At 37.7% G+C, this 23412-nt stretch overlaps 1 protein-coding gene across 16 annotated transcripts in view; it reads left to right on the forward strand.

Annotated features, from left to right (window-relative positions):
- CACNA1C (calcium voltage-gated channel subunit alpha1 C) overlaps positions 1–23412 on the forward strand; it is a 467840-nt gene that overhangs the window by 13721 nt on the left and 430707 nt on the right. The window lies entirely within an intron of this gene.

Genomic DNA, 23412 nt, shown 5'->3' on the forward strand with positions numbered 1-23412 from the left:
AGTTTCTTCCTAACATTTAATCGAACTCTCCTCTCTTTTAGTTTAAAGCCATTCCCCCTTATCCTATCACTATTAGATTGTGTAAGGTTCAGTCCCCTTCTGCTTATAAGCTCTCTTCAGGTACTGGAAGGCCACAATTAGGTCTCCCCAGAGTCCTCACCTCTCCAAGCTGAACAAGCTGAGCTCCCTCAACCTTTCTTCATTAGAGGTGCTCCAGCCCTCTAAGCATCCTCGTGGCCCTCCTCTGGACCCGCTCCAACAGCTTCACATCTTTTTTGAGCTGGAGGCACAGGGCAGAGCTGAGCAGGACAATCCCTCCCTCTCCCTGCTGCCACCCCTCTGTTGATGCAGCCCAGAACACAGTTGGCCTTGCAGGCTGTGAGTGCACACTGCTGCCTCATGTCCAGCTTTTCATCCACCAGAACGACCGAGTCCTTCCCTGTGTTTTTAGACAGAAGCAGCAAGGCTGTTTATTTCCCTCCAGAGAATGGGATACCTTGGAAGAAGTAAAGGCAAAGGTAATCAGTGCTTATTTGTTTGCAGTATTCCAGATGCTACATGTTTAAAAGAGCAATAGCTGGACACATGGGAAGCAGACTGCCATTTTGTTTCTCCCCTCTTTCGCATACTAAGCTGCATTGAGACTGTGGCAGGCAGTGAGCAGTGGCAGCCGGGCCAGCCCAGAAGTAAAACTTCCACAGTGTGAAAGTGGGGATAGAAGAGAATACAGATAGCAAGCTTGATGTTGCATTTTTTAAAGCAGGGACAGGGAGTCTCAAATAGAGTTAGGAATGGATATTCTCTCAGAATGGACAGTAGAAGGCTATTCTTTAGGACTCAGGAGAGAAAACTTAGGTTTTTTTGTAGCCCAGAAGGCTGCTGAAAATGATCTTCCTTCAAATAAGGAGCTACAGCTTGCTCTGTAAGTATAAGGTGGGAGAGGAAACCTCTTTACATAAGCTTTTATTATAATCTGTCTCACTTTGTCTTTTCTACAGCCACCTTGTTTCAGTTGGGGCTGTAATGAGACATGGCTTTGGAGTTTAGGAGTTTCCAGGTGGTATTGGAACCAGGGACTTAACAGTAATTGAGGCTTTGCACATTTGTTACCTTAGAGAGATAGACAGCCAAGTGTGTCTCCTGTCTTTTTTCTCTTGACATACAAAGATTATGAAGAGTGTCCTGTTTCCTTGTACTCTTTTGAAGAAAACCCAACTGTGTGGTTCCCTGCCAAAAATGTTGCCTCTTTTCATCACCTTGGCTTCTTTAGCACTGCCTTCCTCCTGGATCACTGCATCTCTTTCTCCCATAACTGGACAGACGGTTCCCAAGCCCTCCGTTTTGAGTCAGTGAACCTGTCAAGCTTCTGGTCATGCACTTGCATATTTGCTGTGGCACCATGTGGTTGCTTTTCTTGATTCCAACTGCTTTGCTGTGTAAGTGGGGCAAAATTGTTCCTTTCATTTAGCCTGAAGTAAAGGTAGCTAATAAAACCAGTTAGTTCTGCCTTACACTGTAGTATCACTTGATAGTAGACTTAAAATCTTTCCCATGAAACAAAATCTTGTCAAGCAGAGAAAGACTGAATTCTCAGTGCATCTGAAGGCAAGGACTTTTTAGCAAAAAAGTCACAGGTTGAAAAGGTTGATTCTTTAAGTTGTTATTTGCAGTCAGTTACCTATAGTCCATGATAACTATCAAATCAAGTTAGAATGATTTTGTAATTTGTTTATGAAACAAATTCAGTTACTAGCTTTGAAGATGTCATAATTTCGTGAAGGATATAATTTGAATGTCACATTTTTGTCTTCCACCCACTAGGATGCTATTCTCTTTAAAAAAAAAAAAAAAAAAGGCAAAAAACTTTGATTTTGGCACAGTATGAAAGGGATTTTATGTAGATAATATCCACACCAATTTAAGGCAAAATCCATACAACATGCCATTCTTAACATCTCCACTAATGATAAAGGTTAACGTGTTTAGGCCAAACCATTTTGCCTAAGGTTGAAGGATTGTTCAAACAGATATTAAGTCTTTGCTTCACATTCAATTATTTATGTTACTTGTAAAAAAACAAATCTCGCTTAATTACCAACACTGAGGATATGTCTTCTTGTGAATGTGTCTGGTGGCACTGCTGTGCATGCACAGCCCCCATTCCAGGTCCCAGCCACTCATCCATGCCATTCTGGCACCTTTGATCTGTCCTGGTCCAAGTGCGTATGTGGCCACAGCATGAACCAGTCAGGCAGGGAAAGTGAACTGATTGAAAAATGAGTTTTCACACTGTTTCTGGGATCACAGCCTCAACAGACTGCTTTTCTACCTGTTCGTATACAGGCCTTACTTTGAGCATCATTTTTTTTTTAAGAAGCAGTAGGACTCACTTGAGAAAATGTAGTGCAGAGCAACCACTCAGCACTTTGTGCCATTTCCTCATATTCATTCCCTTTGAAGTTGTTAGTGCACAGTAGTTGCCTTTTCTCTTTATTCCTTCCCCAGGGCTGCCATTCAGTAGTGGCTTTTCTGTACCTGAAGGGGAGCTATAAGAAAGAAGGGGACAGACCCTTCAGCAGGCTCTGTTTCATAGAATCATGGAATCATAGAATGGCTGTTGTGATAGGACAAGGGGAAATGGTTTCAAACTAAAGGAGGAAAAATTTAGATTGAACACAAGGAAAAAGTATTTTACAGTCAGTGTGGTGAGGCACTGGAGCAAGTTGCCCAGAGAGGAGGTAGATGCCCCATCCCTGGAGACACCCAAGGTCAGGATGGACAGGGCTTTGAACAACCTGATCTACATGTGGGTGTCCCTGTTCATTTCTTGGGGGTTTGGACTAGATGACTTTTGAGAATCCCTTCCAACTCAAACTATTCTGCAATTCTGAGATTCTATAAATTGTTTCTAACAGAGTGGTGGCAACGATGCTGTGGCAGCATTAATATGTTTCTCTTCCTGCATCCATGGCCTCTTGCATATCTTTGCCTGATGCCATCCAGCATTCTGGCTTCCTGGGGAACAGTAGGTGGTTCTTGTGGAGCTAAGGTGATCCCACAGGGCTCTGCGTACCACTGCGGATGTGCTCACAGCTCTGTAACACAGTACCTCTCACCACCTGGGAGCCAGTGGTGGATGCTGGATGCATTCCTTCCCAGACACAGGTGAAATGTGCAGTCTTTTTAGCCCACATTTATTACAGACTCTCGGGAGCTAGCTTTAGACTGCTTTTCTCATGCTCAACAGTTGAAATTGTTGGTTGCATTGTTGAACCACTTTTTTACTCTAATTCTACGTGGTTAAAGCAATGTTAGTCTTTTTGTTGGCAATTTATTACTCGCTAGAAGTTCCATAAAATGTATAGGTCTGACTACATAATTTCAACTGGGGCAGTTATTAAAAAATCTCTAGATGAAAACTAAATCTAGTAATTTTCATTGTGAGTCAAAATAACTCCCCCTCTACCCCCAAATAAACCCTAGCATTTTATTAGCATACACGTGTGTGTTTGTAACATTGCTCCTAGTGAGGTTTGTGAGACTCCTCTGGGATTTTATGTAAAATGTTAGTCCAAACAAGAGAAGGGTGGTATTCTTTGGCACTGTGGGCTTTGTAGTTCTGATTTTTTACATACCGTGTAAGACTTACTATGATTTTCAGTAGAATTTTTATTTATATTTTTGTTTACCAAAAGACTGTTTTTTTTTCTTTGATTTACCTTTTGCTAAGTGATTCTATTAGTAACTCTATGCTTTATTTTTTGGTGGATATTTATTTGAACGATACTGAACTTTACTTTTTTAATAGGCCTGACTTCTACCAGTGGCCTGTAAATATTCTTCTTCTAGAGAACTCTTTTTTTTATTTACTTTGAATAACTTTTCAGGGGATATAATTTGAGCTGAAAGAAATTTAGTACCAGGAGAAGACCGTTTCGAGATGAGTGAGGGTGATGTTTATCAATATAATTGCATTGAATTATAGTGTTAGGAAAAAAAAAATGTTGTGTACATTTAATCAGTTAAAAAATCCAATGTCAGTGTTTTTACTGACTGGAAATACGATTTCAGAGCAGAAATGAGAAAATGATAAACCTGAAAAAGATTTTTGTGCCTGAAACATTTTTTTTTCTAGTCATAGTAGTTGACTCAACAAAAGGTGTTATCTTTACCCATAAACTTTGCCTGAATTCTACTTAGCTATGCAATTGTGAGCATGATTCTATCAGATCTCTTAATAAAATTCTTGATTACATCTTTCAGTCTCTCCCAAATGCTGATACGTTCTACGCATACATTGAAGATTTTCCTGCTATAACAAGGAACAAAACTCTGTGAAACATCCTTGGCTTCTTTTGCCTTTATTTATTTAGCATATCAGAAATCATTGACTTCTTTCAGAAACATTCCTCTCAAAGTTTAACTTTACAGGTTTTTTTTTGCTTTCACCCCCACAGTAATTTAATTACAGCTTTAAAAACCGACACTGATTTTTTAATTATTTTTTAATATCTGTCTTTTTTTTTTCATGAGGTCACCATTTGGGGCTAGTATTGGAGTTCTTAAGCAGTTCTGCTACCACAACCATGTATAATCACTAAAACATGGTTGTGAGCTGTTACTTTAATGCAGTCCTTATGAACTGCCATGAACTGATTTAATCCATCAGGTTCATTGTTTACACTGTCCAAAATAACAGTGAGGACAGGGCCTGCCTATTATTTCCCATAGGTTAATAAGATATACCAGTAATTACATCTCACCTAAGATAATACCTTTCCAACCACATATTACCACAAATGGTAATCACCATTTAATTTGGCAGAATCAAACAGCTGTAGCTCTATAAGAGCTGTTTTCCAACTAGTTACAGAGAAGAGGACCTCATTTAATTAAATCCTAAAATGAAAATTTCCCTTGGATAATTACATAGTCAAGACCTCATTTTTACACCTCACCTGGCATGGGAGCTCTTGCCATGGTAATGAAATGGAGTCATCACAAAGATGTGTTACTGTTGCTGCTGCTAAGATGCTGGTAGCAAGCATGAAGAATGCCTGAGTTGAGCTTGGTCAGGGTAATGGCATGTGTGGGGAGTTCTGGAGAAAGGCAATGTGCTCCTGGTGCCAAGGGGATGCATTTTTGGAAAATGTGTCGTGTGCATTCAAATTAGCTTGTTTGAGATCATTGTTGAAAAAGGAGAAGCTCTGATTTTCTATTATACATGTATATGTATATTACTGACTGTAATATTACTGACTGACAAAAATATATTTGTTACAGATGTATATTTTGCTACATATATTTTTGTTAACAAAGAACAGTTGTATTTGTTAGACCTTGGTAAATGAATTTGCATCTTTAGATGTAGTGTGGGTAAATTAAGACAGTGAGAGTGTTGTGACAATACTGAATACTGAGGCCTACAACAGATAAAGTGATGATACAGACAAGATTTCTTAAAGTAACCAAATAAGCAAGGTGAAATTTCTGCCTCACAATTTGGTTGACCATGTTTACTTGTTACTAGCATTATTTTGCTGGCATATGCTTTAAAATAGACTTCCTTTCAAATTAAAAACTGGCTTTTATCTTTTCTTATTGAGAGTCCACAGTGCCTCCGTGCTTTAAATGTAACGTATTGCCTCTTACTTAAAGTTAAGAATAATTAAGAATGATTTTATTTCTTCATTTTGACTTTTATATTGCTCTAGTTTTGTGGGTATGGGAAGAAAGGCCATATTTATGTAACTGTGTCAGAAGCTGAAACTTGGTAACATTTGAAGTGCTGCGCAAAGGATGTGCACAATCTATGCCTGCTGTTCAGGAGGGATTGATTTGGGTGAGGACAGCTTTCAGCAGGCACCCAATAGTAGATTTAAGCACTTTGAATGAGATTTTTGGAGTAGGAACTACAGATATTAGCACCACAAAACTCCAGTGAGTATCAGACTCTGGTTTTATTACACTTGTGTCAATTTGTTTCCCTGGGTGAATTCTGAGAGCTGTGAAGGCGTTTGGCAGTCCCTCTCCTACAATGTGATTTTGTCATTTTCTGGTGATGCTGTGCTATGTCTTCTGTCAGATTAAATTTACAGGCATATTACCTCGCTTGGCAGAAACATGAGCTACTGAGATTTTTCAAAGAAAAACTTCCCATAACCAGTAATAGGCCAAGGTTTCTTTCTTCCTGTTGTTTTTCCTGCTGATTTGCCCAAATGTGTTAATTTTATTAGCATGCTGAATTAAGAATTCACCTCCTTTGACCTGCTGGCAGCACTTTCCTGATGCAGCCTAGGGTAAACCTCAGCCTTCTTTGCAGCAGAGGCTCATTACTGGCTCATGTTCAACTTGGTGTCTGCCAGGACCCCAGTTCCTTTCCTGCAGAGGGCACCTAGCCTGTCCTGCTGCTTGGGGTTGTTACTCTTAAGGTGCAGGGATTTGTGCTTCATGTTGAACCTGGTGAGGTTCCTGTCAGTCTGTTTCTCTGGCCTGTTGAGGTCTCTCAGAATGTTTTCTGGTGTTTCAGCCACTCCTCCCAGCTTTGCATCATCTGTATACTTGCTAAGGATATGTTTTGCCCTATTAATCAGATCATTAATAAAGATGTTATACTGTTGCTAAACCCTTAGAAAACTTGCTTGGTCCTAATGCTAATCAATAGGATTTCTCTTCTTTAGATGGAAAAGCCATTGTGTTTATTTCTGAGTTTGAAAGGATCTTTGAGACCTAAAGAAAGGAGAAAAGAAAAAGTTTGGGAGAGGAAATGCATAAGACAAATTAGTAGACAGGATTATAAAGGAGAGAGATCAGGATTGGAAAAGAATTAGTTATAGCACTGTGTTATCGTGGTGATGTAAAACCTAAGCTTATAGGCTGGAGAAGCAAGATGCTTGTTGGGTCACAGCTGATGAAATGAGGGGCAGAACAGCCAGAGCTGAGATGGAACAAGGCCTGCCACGGTGAAGGGGAAGGCAGGACTTATGTGAGAGCAAAACTGAAGGACACTTGTGGCAAGAAAGAGGAAGCTGCTAGGAACAAAATAAAATAAAAAGGACAGAGTCACTGGAGATCTTTGGCAAAAAAAAATGGGTAAATTTTGTAATTGGAAATAGAGGAAATGAGATCGTTGGGCTTTTAGAGGGAATAAAATATGGAGCACAAAGATTGGGTAAACAGTGTGCCACCATCAGTGGAAGCTGCTCTTCTGCCATGGCCAATTTTTATGTCACTTGAATCATTGCCTGTGATATGACAAAGTGGTTGTGGTTGCTGTTGTGATCCACATTCTTCTAAGCTTTCCTTCTGCTTCCAATGCACTTAGAGAAGTCCTTCTTGCCCTTCATATCTCTCACTGTTTCCACTTGCCTGTAAGATTTGGCTTTCTTGTCTCCATCCCTGCATACCTAGGCAGTATCTGTATATTTGTCCTGGGTACCCTGTTCCTACCCTGTTCCTGCTTCCATCTTCTGCATACTTCCTTTTTTTTTTTCATTTGAGCACAGTCAAGACTTCCCTGCTCCTCCCTGTGAGCTTTCTGCTGCACTCATTCAGCTCCCGGCTATCAGAATGGCCTGCTCTTGTGCTCTGACAAGGTTGCACATGGGGACCAACCACTGGTCCTGAGCCTTTTTGCATTGCAGGACAGTCTCCTGTGGGATACTACCCAGCAGATTCTTAAGCAAGCTGATTTCTCTCCTGAAATCCAGAGCTGTGATTCCTATATGTCCCTTGCTCGCTTTTTTCTTCTGGGATTTTGAACTGCAGAATATGATGTTTGCTGCAGCCTTGGCTGTCCTTGACCTTTGTGTTGCCCAGCTAGTCATCTTTTTTCATGAATAACAGATTGAATGCCTGTCCTAGTCAACTCATTGATAGTCTGCATCAAGAAATTATCATCAGCATCTTCATGTGATTATTCATGAGGATTTCATTTCATGATATGTGTAGTTCAAAATTACACATCAAAGAAGTTTGAGTAAGTCTCCAAAATGACTGGGTAATTATCCAGACTGAACTGTTTAAAGTTCTCCCACTCTTTTTATTAATAGGAGCCACAATATTCCCATGCTGACTATGAAGGGAAAAATCGATTTCAGCAAACGTACATTCATATTGATTTATCATCCCTTTTGGTTTTCTAATTTAGTAAAGGCTACTAATGCAGCATTACATAAAGATTCTCAGGAGAGTAAAAAGGCTAATAAGATCGGGTATCACTGTTTGTTCTGTGGAAGTGAACTGACTTCACTACACAACGTCAACAATGGAGTTATCCAACAAACGAGTATTGGGTGAATTAGCACATCCTTTTGATCTGTGTATCAGAGGGCATAATTCCAGGCGAGTAGACTATTCAAGGCAACTTTTTGGAATACAGGCAGAACATACTGTTAGGATGCAGACATTAGTGAGGAGAAGTCCAAGGAGTCAAATTCTCTGAACGTTTTTTCCACTTTTGTATTCTAAGAAATGTTGTACAGTTATGTGAGAATCCCATTATACACATCTGGTCAGAGCACTTTGTAACCTTCTTTCAACTAGATTGAAAATGGTTCTCTGGCCATGTGCAAGATCTTATGCAAATATTTGTGTTTTTTAAAGATATTTTTTCATGTGTTGTATGAGGAAAGAAGAATGCCTTATGAAAATAATCAGTTTGCTTTGCTTGTTCATTCTAAATAAAGGGAAGCAAATGAGGAAGGGAAAATGGTTTTAAGTTGGAAAATGAAGCTTATGTCCATCCAGAACTCTAGAAAGTTGTTTTTGTGGAAAAAAAGATCAAATTTTCATGTCTCATATACTATATACTTACAGATAAAATTAGGATATGATATAGAGCATATTTAAAGGATATTAAGATTCAGAAACAAAGCTGCTTAGTTTGGCAGTGTATACTTAACACAGCTACACCAAACTTGTGACAAGATTAAATCTCAAGATATTCATCCTTTTAACTGAAATGTATCCTCATTTTTATGTTAAAAAGATGAAATTGCAACAAGTTATAAAGGGGAATAATATTCATTGTATTCCTACTGTCTATCGTCTATATGCACATATTCATAATTGGAAGTATTTCTATTTTTATTCTTTTTTGAAGGTAGGACATTCATGAGAGCACTGTTGACAAGTAGCACACTTTCTTATCCTACCAAAGGACAAGAAAGCAGCAGTTTACTGAAAAATAAGATGAAATAATTAGGTCATAGAAGGCCCAGACTCATAGAGACATTTACTGTCCCAGAAGAACAGCTCATAGTCTGCAAGTGAAGATTCAAAATTTCAGGATGGCTGTAAATGTTGGGTCCTGTCTCCTACATCCCACATTCCTAATTTTGTGAATGTTTAATGAATTTATCTAGTGAGATGCAATTCCAAAGTGAGAAACCTGTTCTGCAGTTCAGCTAAGGTAAGGACAGTCTTTGTCATGCTGAAATTGATGGAGAATTCACTTTCATTACTCAGTTTCGTTAGAGGATCAGCAAGATCTTGCTTATGAAGAAAGATTACATTTTGATTTGAAGTACCAGATGATAGTATGGCAATCTCCAAATGGCCATGACATAGTTAAAAATAACTTGTGTTCAGACGGCTCTTGCCCAGTCATCCATCAACAAAGACTGTGATGCCTGCCTGGAGCTACAGTAACTCTAGTTTGATTCAGTATAGAGATGCATCTTTTCCCCAGGGGCAGAAAATTTGCTGTAAATATGACCTCTTTCCTCAGTCTCTTGGTTCCAAAGGCAGGAAAGATAAATCAGTATCACAGAAGGGATTCCTCAGGTCTTGTGAGAAAGTAGCACTTGAACGTAATTTAAATATCATAAGACATAACTCCATGGAAACAGAACTACAAGGTTACTCAGCCAGGCTTAATTCTTGTTTCCTTCACAGAGTATTTTGGATGTCATTTTCTTGGTATACATCTCCTGAAAAACTCACACTTTCACCCACCCCCAAGTTCAAATATATGGAATGCTATTACTTCACAGTTTATTAAAACAGCTGAAACATTTCTATTCACAGCACTTATTTTGCCATTGGAAAACAGGAATAACTGCTAGCAAGTGTAGGTGATCATTCTGTTATGTCAGTCCTGAAGAGAAAACAGGGGTATTACACCTGTCCAGGGTTTTAATGCTATGCTCTCTGAGCAGAGGAGCTTATGAGATCCAGAGAGTCGTTCTAACCCAGCTTCTGAAGTCAGTGACTCTTGTTATCTGGGATGTTTCCTGTCCTAAAGCTTGCTCTTCTTCCATATTGAATGTGTAAAAATCAGAATTCTTTTTTTGGAATTTTAGTTTGGCGAAATTCATGTCATACATATGACAGAAGGCCTAGAAATCTGAGCAATTCTGCTTTTCTTCTTGGGAACTTCAAGTATATGATTTTTTTGACATTACAGGAAAAAAGCAATTCTTACCCTTCTGATAGAAATCATTGATGTCTCTCTTCCTTTCCCCCCTTTAAAAACTTGCAGAATTAATTCAACCTTCAATCTGAGAGTTTTAAAACTTTGTTGACAAAAACTAAAAAGAATGTCTTATGGCAATGTTGCATGGTACTTACCTTGAGTAGAATAGGCTAATTTTGAATGAAAGTCAAATTACCAAGAACAGTTTGATAATAACTTAGATGGCAAGTTTATAACGTTCTAGTATGTAATTATAGTTCTTTTGCTACAAGTTTTCAAATAACTTCACAATTATTGCTCTGTGAGATGCAGAAATATGATATTTTTTAATTTTTAATTTCAAAATTTGGGATAAAAAAGCCACAATTGGTCAATATGAATGAAGAGGCAGGATACCTTTGGGGTTAGAGGTGAAATAGTTTATCCAGTCTTCTCTATTAGTCTTTGAAGCTGCAATTCTGCCTTCTGAAATGGTCTCTAGGAAAAATGTGGAAGTTCCATTGTTGTTTAGGACTGCTGCATTATACACTGAAGTAAATGTGACTCTGACTTCAGAAAGTTTTGAATTAGGTCTATTCTTGTTATTTAGACAAGTGACAAGCATATACTTGTCTTCCTTCATGTTCCTTTGTAGGTAGTGCTCTGCATAGCCTGCCAGCTGCCTGGTCAGTGAATTTTAGGATATTTACTTCTGTAATTTTGGCTGGTTAATGGAAACCTATGAACACCTGTGATGTCTTGTCGTCTGGAAAAGCACCAACATACAGACTAACTTAGAAATACTTCTGGATAGCTGGGAACAACTGCTCAGCCACCTGTCCGGTTAAACCACAATGTGAGGGGGCAGCTGTTTTTCCCAAATCATCCTTAGGTGTCTTCAGGGATTTTACAATATGTGTTACTTTGCTGAAAAATCATTTTCTGTCCATTATTTTTCTCATCTGAGGAAGGGATACCTACTTGCATGTAGCTTTCCACATCATATGGCTTATCCTAATACTTGGGTGATATTAGCAAAAAGACAAAGAACGGTCAAAATTCAGACTCAGAAAATGAGAGGATGTGATGGATGAGAAAAGCGATACAAAGAGACTGCCATGCCCTTTGCATCCTGTTATGAGGAAATCTGCCTGAAGATGGAGATTTCTTGCAGCTTTGAGTTCTTTAAATCTTCCATTTCCTACAAAGATCCTTCAAATTTTTACTGCAAACCAAATCTTTTCCAAATGAAGTTAGCAAGAGGGCTGCATGAACCTCTCATGAAACTTAGGTTTAGTCATAGAAAGCCACCACCATGCTGTGATCAGATTTCATTCTTGTAGCTCTCTCCTAGTGGTGCTGTCTTTCTCCCCGAAACATAGAGGATCTTTGGGGAGAGAAACACAGAAAAATGGATTCAATTCATAGTGTTACAGTAGGCCAAGAATTCTTGGAGGTATACCTAAGCAGAGATTTAGCTAGCAGTTAGCAAGGAGATGTCAAGTGCTTCTTGTTTCCATTTCTGCATGCTTAAATAATGAATTACCCTGCACTGATAAATCTTCTCTTCCCCTTCTCTCCCCTACTCCCAGTGGGAGTGTGCCTGCTTCCATCGAGCTTGGCAGATGGAGGGGAAAGGTATGGAGATGTCAGTACAAACATCCTGACTGACTGCATGCGGTGGCTGGGAAATAATGTGTGGAGGATGAAGTTCAGCTAAGTCAAGATGTGTCTTGAAACCAATATTTAAGGAAGAATTTGTCCTTTCTTTATGGCATTTCAAATGTGATTTGAACCCAGTAAGCTAACTGGGGGTAAAGATGAAAAAACAAGAAGAAAGTATGCAAAATATGCAATGCATTATACCTTAAACATTGCCAAGTACTGAAGGAACACAAAAATAATGTTGCACATTCTTTTTTCCTTTGATTTTTTTGGGGGTGAGGACATCTGGTATATCTCTTTTATTGAAATGCAGAGTATTTTAAGATACACTCTGCTGTGTTCAGTGAGCTCCTGGATGAGAGGTGTCTGTAGTAAGAAAGAAGAAAGGTGTTAAATAATTCAGAGATCATTGATCTTTCTCTGATTACTTAACAGTCATTGTCATTTGGGTTTTAAGAAAGACCACTCTCCCTCATTATTTTGTCATTGTGAGAGTAAATTCTGGAGCACTTTCCCTGTGTACTACTTGTAGTAACCTGTTGGCCCTTTGTAGGCCAAGATTTTACTTAGCTCATGACAATCCACTATTTACCCCAGTATTTCAACTTTTCACTCATGGCTCAGATCACTCAGTTTATGGTGATTTGTTTATGTTTGTTTGTTAATTCTTGTTTGCTTTTTCTTTTCTTCTTTTTTTTTCCTCAGAGCTGAAGATAACTTACTTAGAGAGGTGAATACAGAGTGAGTTTTTTTGACCCAGATTTCTTTGCAGTAAGGGGTCCCTCGATCCCTTTTGGATTAACTTTTAACATTCAGAAGAAATAAAGTGATAAAAAACATCTTCATTCCCACTCTGCTGCATGTGTGATTTATTGTGGGAGCTGATAATTCAATTGGTGGTACATTCGTGACGTGCTTTGTAGTTTCTCATGTCCAGTTTTGCCAGATGTGCAGACCATGACAGGCCAAAAGCGGTCTTTTACTTTTGTCTAAAAGGAGCTGATTTTGGCTTTGGCAGTGATTCTAATTGTTTTAAGTTACAAACAACTTTTTTTTCCCCTTTCTTTTAAACCTATACAAAGGACAGGGCTGCTAGTGTTGCAAAATAATTGAGTCAGAGCCTGTTGCAATCAAAAGATGATTCGTTTCTTGTGTTTATGTGTGCTCTGATGTGAATTAAACTAATCTATTATGCCTTGTGTTCTTAGGGATGCACTATTTTTATGTGAAACTTGCAAAAGCAGGCACAGTTCACTGATGTTTATTGGTGACCTTGTCTTGTCCTCTGAATTATGGACTGTCTGCTTTGAAGATGGGGAAATGCTACTAGCAGTCATAATGGAGATGTTCGTTTTTTGGTAGTTGTTTAACCTCTCCAAGGCCCTGCTGCAGTTTGAGATGTTTTTTTTTTAAAGAGAGAGAGGGAGAAACTGAATTATGGGTGTTTGAAGCTGAAATATTTATAGAAGCAGTTTTTATTTTAAAATAGCATTTGTGCCTGAGAAGATCAGATGTACCACTTCAGTATGAAAAACAAAACCAGATTTTAGTTGATATTATTAATAGAAATTGCATGAAACTTGATAATGTATTTTAGTTGAGAATATTTTCTTCCAGTCTAGGCTTTGGAATGTTTTCATGTTAGTGCACGTAAGAAAGAATTTATTTAAAAATCACATGGACTTTTGATTTTGTGTTTTATAGTTCTGAGTTACAAAGACAAATCGTTGCATTAGTGTTTATAAAAGAAAAAAATATGCAGACTATCATGGCATACACCATGGAAAGTAGATCTTTCCAATTAAAATATAGGCAAATGATGTTAGAAAAATAGTTTTCCTTACAATGGGAAGATGAGCTTGCAAACTGCCACTAATGAAGCACTATAAATTAAGATGAAAATGTGTCCTGGAAAAAGATCAAAATGTAAACCTGCATTATTTCAGATAAAAAATTTAATTGATTGCCTGTACAAGGTGCTTACAAGGACTTTCAGAATCCCTCCTTATTATCAAATATGGAAAGTAATGCTAAAGCCATCACTGATTTGATGTCACTATTTCAGGTTAACAGTTTACCTGAGTGAATATAAAACTTCAGAATATGGCCTAATTCATTTTATAGCAGTAGCAGCCATCAATACTCTGGTTTCAAAACGGTATCCAAATTTGGGTTACTGTTCATAAGAACTGGAATTCAGTAGAAGGCAACAGGAACAAAGATCTGAACCTAGATATTTTATAGCAGATGAAATGAGCAACGGTTACATTCTAAGGAGGTTTGTTTTGTTTTGTTTATTTATTTTTATTTTTCCCCATAATTATCCATTAATAGTGTAGAATCACAGAATCATTTGTGTTGAAAGAGACATTAAAGACCATCTAGTTCCAACCTCCTGCTGTGGGCCAGGAAACTGCCTAACTAGATGGTTATCCAAAGTCCCACTCAGCCTTACTTTGCAATCCAGATGTGTTTAGGCTCCATATTATAAGATGCTACCATCTTATCTGATCCCATCAAGATGGGGAGTTTGAAAGTATCCTGTATTTTTCTTTTAATGCTCAGACAAAGAACATAACATACTGTGATGCTTTTCAGCTCGATGAAAGAAAATGTTCATCTTTTGTAAAGTGCTAAACTGTGACTTTCCAAACTTAAAGAGATGAAGGTAACATGCCTTTGGCATGAGGACCAAAGATCCTCAACCCCAAATTAAAAAACAAACAAACAAAACCAACACTAAATAGAATTTGTTTTGAAGAGGGTTTTTGCTCCAATTTCTTCAACATTTGAAAATATTCTCAAAACTATGATAACTCTTCTAGAAAAATTCTGAAGAGAAAAGTCTTCCTAAAACATTATCTACCAACTATGGACACCACAGCCTATCTGAATACAGAGACATTTCTGCTTCATGTCTCCTTAAAATTACAGATCTCCTTGGCTTTGAAGATCTCTCTTCAAAACAATGTGAAGCAGCACTCTTGATTAATCAAGAGAAGGCAGCATGCAACCATTAATATCAACTGTATTGCTTCATACCATCTGGCTCCACTAGCCTGGAAATGAAATGATGGCCTGTATTGTTGACTGAAAGGAAACAGAAAATTAATTGGAAATACAATTATGATTTACCTTCTGCCCCTTACTCTTGAATCCCCGTGGTCTACCATTCATTTTGCCTTCGAAAGACTTAATACTTCTGACTGCACTGATTGATCTGTTAAGCAAGAGGACAATATTTGCTGTATGCTAAAGCACTGAGTGTATAAAGAGAAAAAGATATTAGACAGAAGATGGTGTAGAACTTAAAATGTTGTTTAAAAAACACACAAACATTTTTTTCTTTCCTTACTGCAGAACTGAAGAAATGCTCTTCTGTGAGGGTCCATTTAAAATTTTTATTCTCAGAGGTAATTTATGGATACAGAGAGGAATGTTTGCATATAGGGATGCTACTGGCCGCCACCTACTCATCTCTTTGTTTCCTAATACATAATTAAACTGGTACGCTGGGCTTATTTGAAAATACATTTGATCTTAACCTTGTAAGTATGGTTTTGTTACAGGCAAAGTTTCCAGGATCCCTGCAATTTAGTCTTGTTGAATCCGAACGTAAGGAACAAGGTCTATTCATTATCTTCAAGGATGCTCTAAATATTAATTAGCCCATGCTTTGCAATACTTTTAAAGAATTAAATTGCTATATAGGCATTGTAATTTGGTTCTGCACTTTAGTGTCCTCCAGCTTTTCCTTACTCTACTTGTCATATTAACTGGAATTTTACTCTTGCAAACTAAGTAGAGTTGGTTACAGTTATTAATCAAAGGTGATTTAAAGTAGGATTTAGGGTGATATCAGGTATAGTATAGCTAGTGAGTGGGATTGCATTCTTCTTCTGGAATAAGTACTAAGCCACAAATCCATATGCTCTGGGTTTCACTGTGCTGCCTAATATTCTACCTTTCAACTGTAACATACATCTGGTAGCTTAACTTATAGTATTATGGATCTCAATGAACATTTTAGTAAAGTTTAGAGGACGAAGCTAATTTCCTGTTCTCATAATTACATTCGGATCCAATTTTTAAACTAACTAAATAACTTCACACGGTATTTTTCACTTCATGTTTCAAAGTACTCTGTGATGTTAATTCAAAAGGAAGCTTTAACTCAAATGTCATTTCTATCTTTGTGACTGGCAAAATGATTTTAAACGATTTTTTGTATGCTCTGAATTTTTTTGGATGCAAGATATTGTGAATATTATTAGTGGCTGGATTTGATGTTACTGCAGACTGTGGGAGCTTCATCTCAAAGACTGAGAAACTAAGAACATGGGGAATCATGAATATATTCTTACTTATGCCAGAACATCAGCTTAATTTGATTACTCCCCTGTGTCACTCTTTGGTCAAGGGTGTGATTCATCACTTCCATTTTGCTTAATGCTGAAGTGCAGATGTATCTTTATGGGTTTGATTTAACTTCCATTGAAGACTAAATATGCTCTTGATCTCATTTATAATAATATAAGTTGGGAGTAACTTGGTAAAACTGACATACATCCATAGAATTTTGTGTGAGATCTTGTCAGGCTCAACAACTTCACTGGAAATAGGGTTGGTCTGAGAAAACGTATATATTTAGTTCTCTTGAAAAGTACATGGATTCCCCATGGACATGGAAACAAATGTGGATTCTGATTCTGGTTTAAGCCATGTGCTCTTCCTGTGTGAAAGTTTGGGCATGGTGTAGCTTTCCATGAATGATCAAGTTCAACCACCAGCCTGCTCCCATTTTGACAGTAATGCCATCTGCCATAGTGGGGTCGATCTTTGCAACACTTTTGATGACTACATTGTTTTGATATGGTAGGCCAGTTAAACTGCAAAAATCTACATTAAAAATAGCTGCACGATTTTAGAGTGATTTTTTAAAAGTGGAGGAGCAGAGGAAATTGTTTATATATGGTTATAGATCTATTTCTGTAGATCTATTTCTGGTAAACTGAAGCTATCTGATACACTAGAATAGCAAAAAGAGGAAGATTGATGTAAGTATAGGCACAGCCATTTCTGACTGTGGTCAGATCTTACTAGCACATCTTTGGGTCACTAGGCCATGCAGTTTTTTCTTTAGTATTCTTTTTCTATACACTCATTTTGAGAGCTGAACTTCCCTTCTAGCTTCTTTCTTCAACTAATTGATGCATTCTACTTCTAGACATCAGTCAGGCTGCAAAGCAGCAGCTCAGTAATGTACAGCTAAATACAGCTCAAAATGTGAGATCTGTCAGTCCATCCCTTGGGCACAAGTCTACACTTATTCATGTTAGAACAACGGTCACACGTCATATTAAATCAGGTACTCTTTGTGCATCCCATGTACTGTGGATCTGCTGTGTGCTAGCTTTGCTGTTGTGCTTGTGCTGATAAGGACTCCTTCCTCAGGCTGCAGTGAGAACCAGCAGCCCCTGTTGTGCATGGTAGCTGTTGCCATAAGCACTACACGCTTGGATGGGAGAGAAATGGAATCAGAGGGACATAGTAGTCCCATATCATTTAAATATTCATTTTCTACCTTGTTAGACGGAATCAATCTGTATCTTGCAAACCATATTTTTCCATTTGATTGGACTGCCAGTGGTGGTTCAGATCGCTGATAACACCACCTTCCTGTCTTCCTCAAAGTTCAAGCTGCGTTTCTGCAGATGGCAGCAGATGATACAGTAACTGTGAGAGTCAGAGACTCTCCTAGGAGATTGAAAAGGAAAAAAAAAACAAACCTATTTCTGTCTAACAGTTACTCAGTTAAATAGCAGAACAATCAAGCCATTTGCATTATCACACAGATGGAACTGAGTAAGATTTTGAGCCTTTGTTTCTTTGATGCAAGAGAAGTACCCTCCAGACTACAGGAATACTGTACACTTGAAAGTGAATGAACCTTATTTCATTTGTTTTTGATTTGGAATCATACTATATCAATGGACATTTTAGACTGATTATGACAAAACAAACACCAGCAGTGCCTCCCTTAAATTATGGCAGTTTTTCCATTCACACTCATAGAAACAGTTCACATTGGAATGCTCTACTCCAAACTACCCTCCAGGCACCAGCTTGCTTAGGGTTTCCTGTAGTTCAACCATATAGATGCCATGGCCCCTTTAAGAAACCTGGTCTAGTACCTGGCAAACCTAAGAGTAAAAAAAATGTTCTTAATACCAAGTTGGACCATACTGTGTATTAGACTATGACCATTGCCCCTTGTGTCTGGTTTAAAGATCCGGGTTCTGCCTTGCTCTTGAAGACTGTGAAAAGCAACTGAGGATCTGGAGGGAGAGACTTCTCCAGGGATTTCATCATTCAGTAGCTAGGCGTGAAATATTCTTGCTTTCACTTGGTTTATGTCCTTCTAAAGTCAAGAGACTCAAACTGTCTTATAAAAATACAAGTGCGTGAGATATAAAGAACATCTGAAAAGGAAGCAATAGGAGAACAATGCAGAAAAAGCAATTACTATTTTCTTCACAACTTATTCCTTCTGCAGTATCAAGTCAGACATTTATTCTATTCCCTTCTTTCCCTTCTCCTCTCCCCTCCCCTCCTCCTAGTTAGTAAGATTACCATGGTGCATACTATAGTTTATCAGATTATTGGTTTAATGCTCTAAAATCTGAGTCGGGATTGAGGTCTGAATTCTTCACAAATATATAAGATGCAACCTACTATTTATTCTGATTTAAGAAAACTGCAGAAGGGGGAGGAGCAGAGGGTGGGAAGGAGGAGTAAAGGCGAGGATATGATGCAATTATGTATACTTGCTATGTGTATGACTGGCATGAACTTTCTATTATCGAGTTCTGTTTTTATTTCTTAAAATTAAAAAAAAAAAAGACTTTATTTTTCTCAAGGATTTTTGTTTGGTTGGTTGGTTTTATGTTAGGGACTTGGTCGTTCTTGGTGTCATGCAGTTCTTGAGAAGCAACTTGTAAACTAGAGCAGACATCTGATGGCATTATAAAATAACGGAACTCTTAAGTATTTATACTGAGGAAATATAAATATTTCCTTCAGAACATGTGGAATTACTGAGCCAGTAAAGACTTTAGAGAAGAGTTGTTTATTTGTTTCACTTTGCTCATCTACATGTTCTAGCAATGATGGGAGGAAATGAAAGGGGAGACGTAAATAAACTCTTCTGATTGCATGCTGGAGAGATAGTTTAAACAACAATAGAGCATTTTCTCAGATTCTGAAATGACAGATTTTTTTCCGGAGAAATTCTGACTATAACAAACTGCATTATGTCGATTCAAAACCTACCTAACGGTATTTTCTCCCAAATCAAATAATGCTCTCAATTTTGCTGGTTGGCACTCCACCTATTTTTTCTGCTTCAGTTCCATTGGATTTCCACTGGAGCTAGGGAAGCTTTGAAGGACATCCGTTCAGGAGATTACACATTAAACGTTGATCCAAATATCTGGAATATTCTGCAGCATTCATGAAGTTTACGAACAGTGATAGCCACACAAGCAAGTTAAAATTAAATCCATTTAAATAACTATACTGTGCAAGACCAAATCGATGGAGTTGGGGAGGATTTAATTTATATAGTATTTGGGAATCCTTCCAGGATGCTTTTAATATCTTTCCAGCAAGATATACTTTGAAACATTTTGTTTTACACTTCCAGAACTTCTGTAACATTTTAATAAAGTCCCACTAATGAGTTTCTGGATGTCCTAGGAGAACAGTTAAGATGGAATCAGAGTAAAATGTACAGTTATAAAGTTGATGATTTAACCAATTCATTTAGGGTCTATGTAGTGTTTGTTTGTGGCATTCTGATGATGATTTTTATGGGAATAAAGAGAGAGATTCTCAGCAATCTATTGGAATTAATTTTGTTTTCAAGAATGGTTTGAAAATAAAAGCTTTAGCGTACTTCGTTGCAAGGCTTGGGTAGTGCTGAGATAAGCCTGGGCTGAGCATAGTCTGTAACCATTACAATTCTGGAAACTGGGACAGAAATCTAACATTGCTATGAATGGAAATTACCTTTAACTTAGTGCACATTCGAATTTACCAAAGAGTCATGAATAAACTAAAATCAATTAGCAGTCATTCTAACAGGATGCAGTGGGAGAATTGGTTTAGAGCAGATTTAAGATTGCATGAGTTGAAGGTGAAACAGAAGCTAATTGCACGGTGAGTTGTGATTTTATCCGTGTTGGAAAGAAAAAATCTTGAAAAAAATCCAGAACACCACAAAGATTGCATTATAACCAGATTCACGTACTAAACAAATGTAGACCTTTGGTCTAGAAAGACCCACTGTACAAAATGAAATGCTTGACGATGTATGTAAGGCCAAGAGTTGCACAGTAGCTGCCTATACTAATGTATTGATTTCATCATTTTCCTTGCAGCTTGATACGTGTGACTATGACTTTTCAGACCATTTTTAAAATCATTATTATACATCCTCTTAAATCTGTCAGAATTCCAAAGTCTCATCTTCTGTGAGTTTGTCCATAATTTTCTATGTTTGATAAAGCAGATTCAGAAGATCCAAAAAATCATCTTCAAATGACAAAAAGAAGGAATTTGGTGTTATAGCCTACACCTGCATCCCTCTTTCATGGAGGTTCAGGTTGGATATTAGGAAGAATTTCTTCTCAGAAGGAGTGGTGCTGCAGTGGCACAGGCTGCCCAGGGGGGTGGTGGAAACACCATTCCTGGAGGTGTTCAAGAACCGTGTGGATGTGGAACTTAGAGACAAGTTTTAGCAGGTGTGGTGGTGATGGTTTGGACCGGGTGATCTTAGTGGTATTTTCCAACCTTAATGATTCTGTGATTCTATGATTCTCTTTACACTCGGTTTATAGTTTTTATGCTTGGAATCGTTTTTACTGACTAAATGTAATGTCTGCATTGTCGTCTTATTTTGACTTTGCGTAGTTTTCACTGTTTAATAATTAGATCCATGGTGGTGTTAAAGTACCAGCATCCTGCAACCTTTCTTGTCACTATAAAGTATTCCTCAACAGCTTGCATAAATTTACTCTCTGAAGAATCCAATGCTCTGTAAAAAAGTCCTCCCTCAAACTTGCCATAGATCGCAGTTTCTGTGTGGTGCTCGGTTACAGGTATTTTTTGGTGGTGCTGTGTGGAGCCAGGATTTGAATTCAGTGATCCATATGGGTCCCTTCCAACTTGGGATAGTCTGTGATTCTATGATTCTACATATTCCTGAGTATTTTGTAGAGCAACGTTCGAAGATTAGAATAGTAATATCTTTCTCATTTTTGCTGCATAAGCAATGGCAATTATTGAAGATATAATTGCTAACAGTCTGAATGTTTTGTTTGTTTTGTGTGAAAATGTGAAGTGATTGGATTAAAAATCAGTTTTTCATTCCGGATACTCTTGTAGATATTATGAGGTCATTTATTTTGTTTAATTGATGATTTTAGGATGACATTTAAGAAATGTATTTGTAGTAGTTATAGTGAATTGCTGATGATAGGTCCCTTTTTAGCTGTACATTTTCCAATCTAGGGAAGACCCAGTGGTTCATATTTCAAAACAGAATCAGTGCAGCTGTTACGTTCAAGACTTTCCCATAAGCTTTTGTGGCATGGTTACTAACTGACCTTTTGGTTAGAAACAGAGACTACTTCTGTTGAATTCTGGTGAGTTCTTAGACCTTACTTAGTGCACTAATTAGTGCTATGGCCAGACGTCCATGATGACCACAGCCTAATGAATCTTACCTATGGGGTCATGGAAACTGTCACAAGTTCTCCTCAAGCCTGAGAAGCATAATTGCATTTACATTGTACTTGGGATAAATGTCTCTTGTTGTTTCAATGTATTTAAGCATTTGTTTGCTGCTACACTTCAGATTTGTCCAGGAATTCGTTCAGTGCTACCCAGTAATCATTCAAGACTAATCGCCTATTTAAAACGATAAATGGCAAGTTCTTTCATTTCTGCAATTGGAATTGAAAAATCACTACTGCCACCACCTACTGAAATCATCTGTATGGATTACAGTTGAAAACTGAGCTAGCTTGCATGATTTGAATAAAAACATACCTACAGACATCCTATTTACTTTCTAGAAGATTCTGCAGTCTGGAAAATCAAAACCTACTTAGAGGTTCTCAATTTCATCTAACTTACCCCTCTTCTGTGTCTAATGACAGCTTATCCTAATTAATGGGAACTTTCCTATGCATTTGTCAGTTTTCATTCTTTCCTTTTTCCCCTTCAAATCTAATATTTTCTTTTGTTTACCAATTCTAGGCCTCAGTAGACTCTACAATTGGTCTGATAAATCCCATCATTTTCATTCTAACTTTTTGTAGTTGCTTGCTGGTATTTTAACATAGAAACGAAAGGGATGACTGAAATCTCAATATGGAAAATATGGCTAAGTTTTCCAAGTTGTGTTTGAAAATCAGTGTTTCTGACTATAAAATTTGTATATGGCACTGTTCCAGATTTTAAGAAATGAAATCACCCATAAATCCTGATCACAAACCTTACTTTTATCTTTCATCCCACATTTCTTTTTTCTTGAGGAAGTCTCCCATGTTTTAGCTAGTTGTTAGTTTTGAGAGGACTCTAGCTTCTGATAATAATTTGAATGACTTTAGATAGGACTAACACTTACTTTTATTCCAGTTACAATTAAGCCACTAAAGCAAAACTGCCAAATAAAGAACATTTTTGTAATCTTTGCTCATGATTGTTGTGAACATGAATTTTTCTTCAGTAACAGTTAGGAAGGACAAATGGAGAGGAAGATGTATTTCTAGATGACATGGAGTTGAGAAGAATCACAAGCAGCTTTGAGAACGATTCTAAAGATATTTGAGAAGAATTTGCCACCATCAGTGTTTGATTTACAGTACATGCGTTATCCCACAGCACTGGGAAACACCCAGCATTTCCATTATACCATCAAAGCAGTGTGGTCAGAAGTGACACAAGTTGCTAAGGATGTTATGTTATACATCCATGATGATTCTTTTAATGTACCAAGGACCAACCATTTTAGGTTTCAGTGCTCCAAAGGAAAGAGACACTAGATAGAAAACAGAATTACTAACGTTGACCTTCGAAGAAAGGAAGGTCAAAGTCTTCATGCAAAGGTTGCACTGTATTTAGATCTCATCTATTTATATCAGTGTCAAAAATATCCCATAGTTTTCAGAGCAAGAAAGTGCTGATTCTTATGGGAAGCCTTCTCTATTAGTTGGTGGAGGTGTGAAAAGTTAAATCTGTGGGTTAAAAATCACTTCACAGAATCATAAAACCACAGAATGGCC

Source organism: Phasianus colchicus, chromosome 1 (assembly GCF_987193195.1).
Source record: "Phasianus colchicus chromosome 1, bPhaCol1.hap1.1, whole genome shotgun sequence".
NCBI lineage: Eukaryota > Metazoa > Chordata > Aves > Galliformes > Phasianidae > Phasianus > Phasianus colchicus.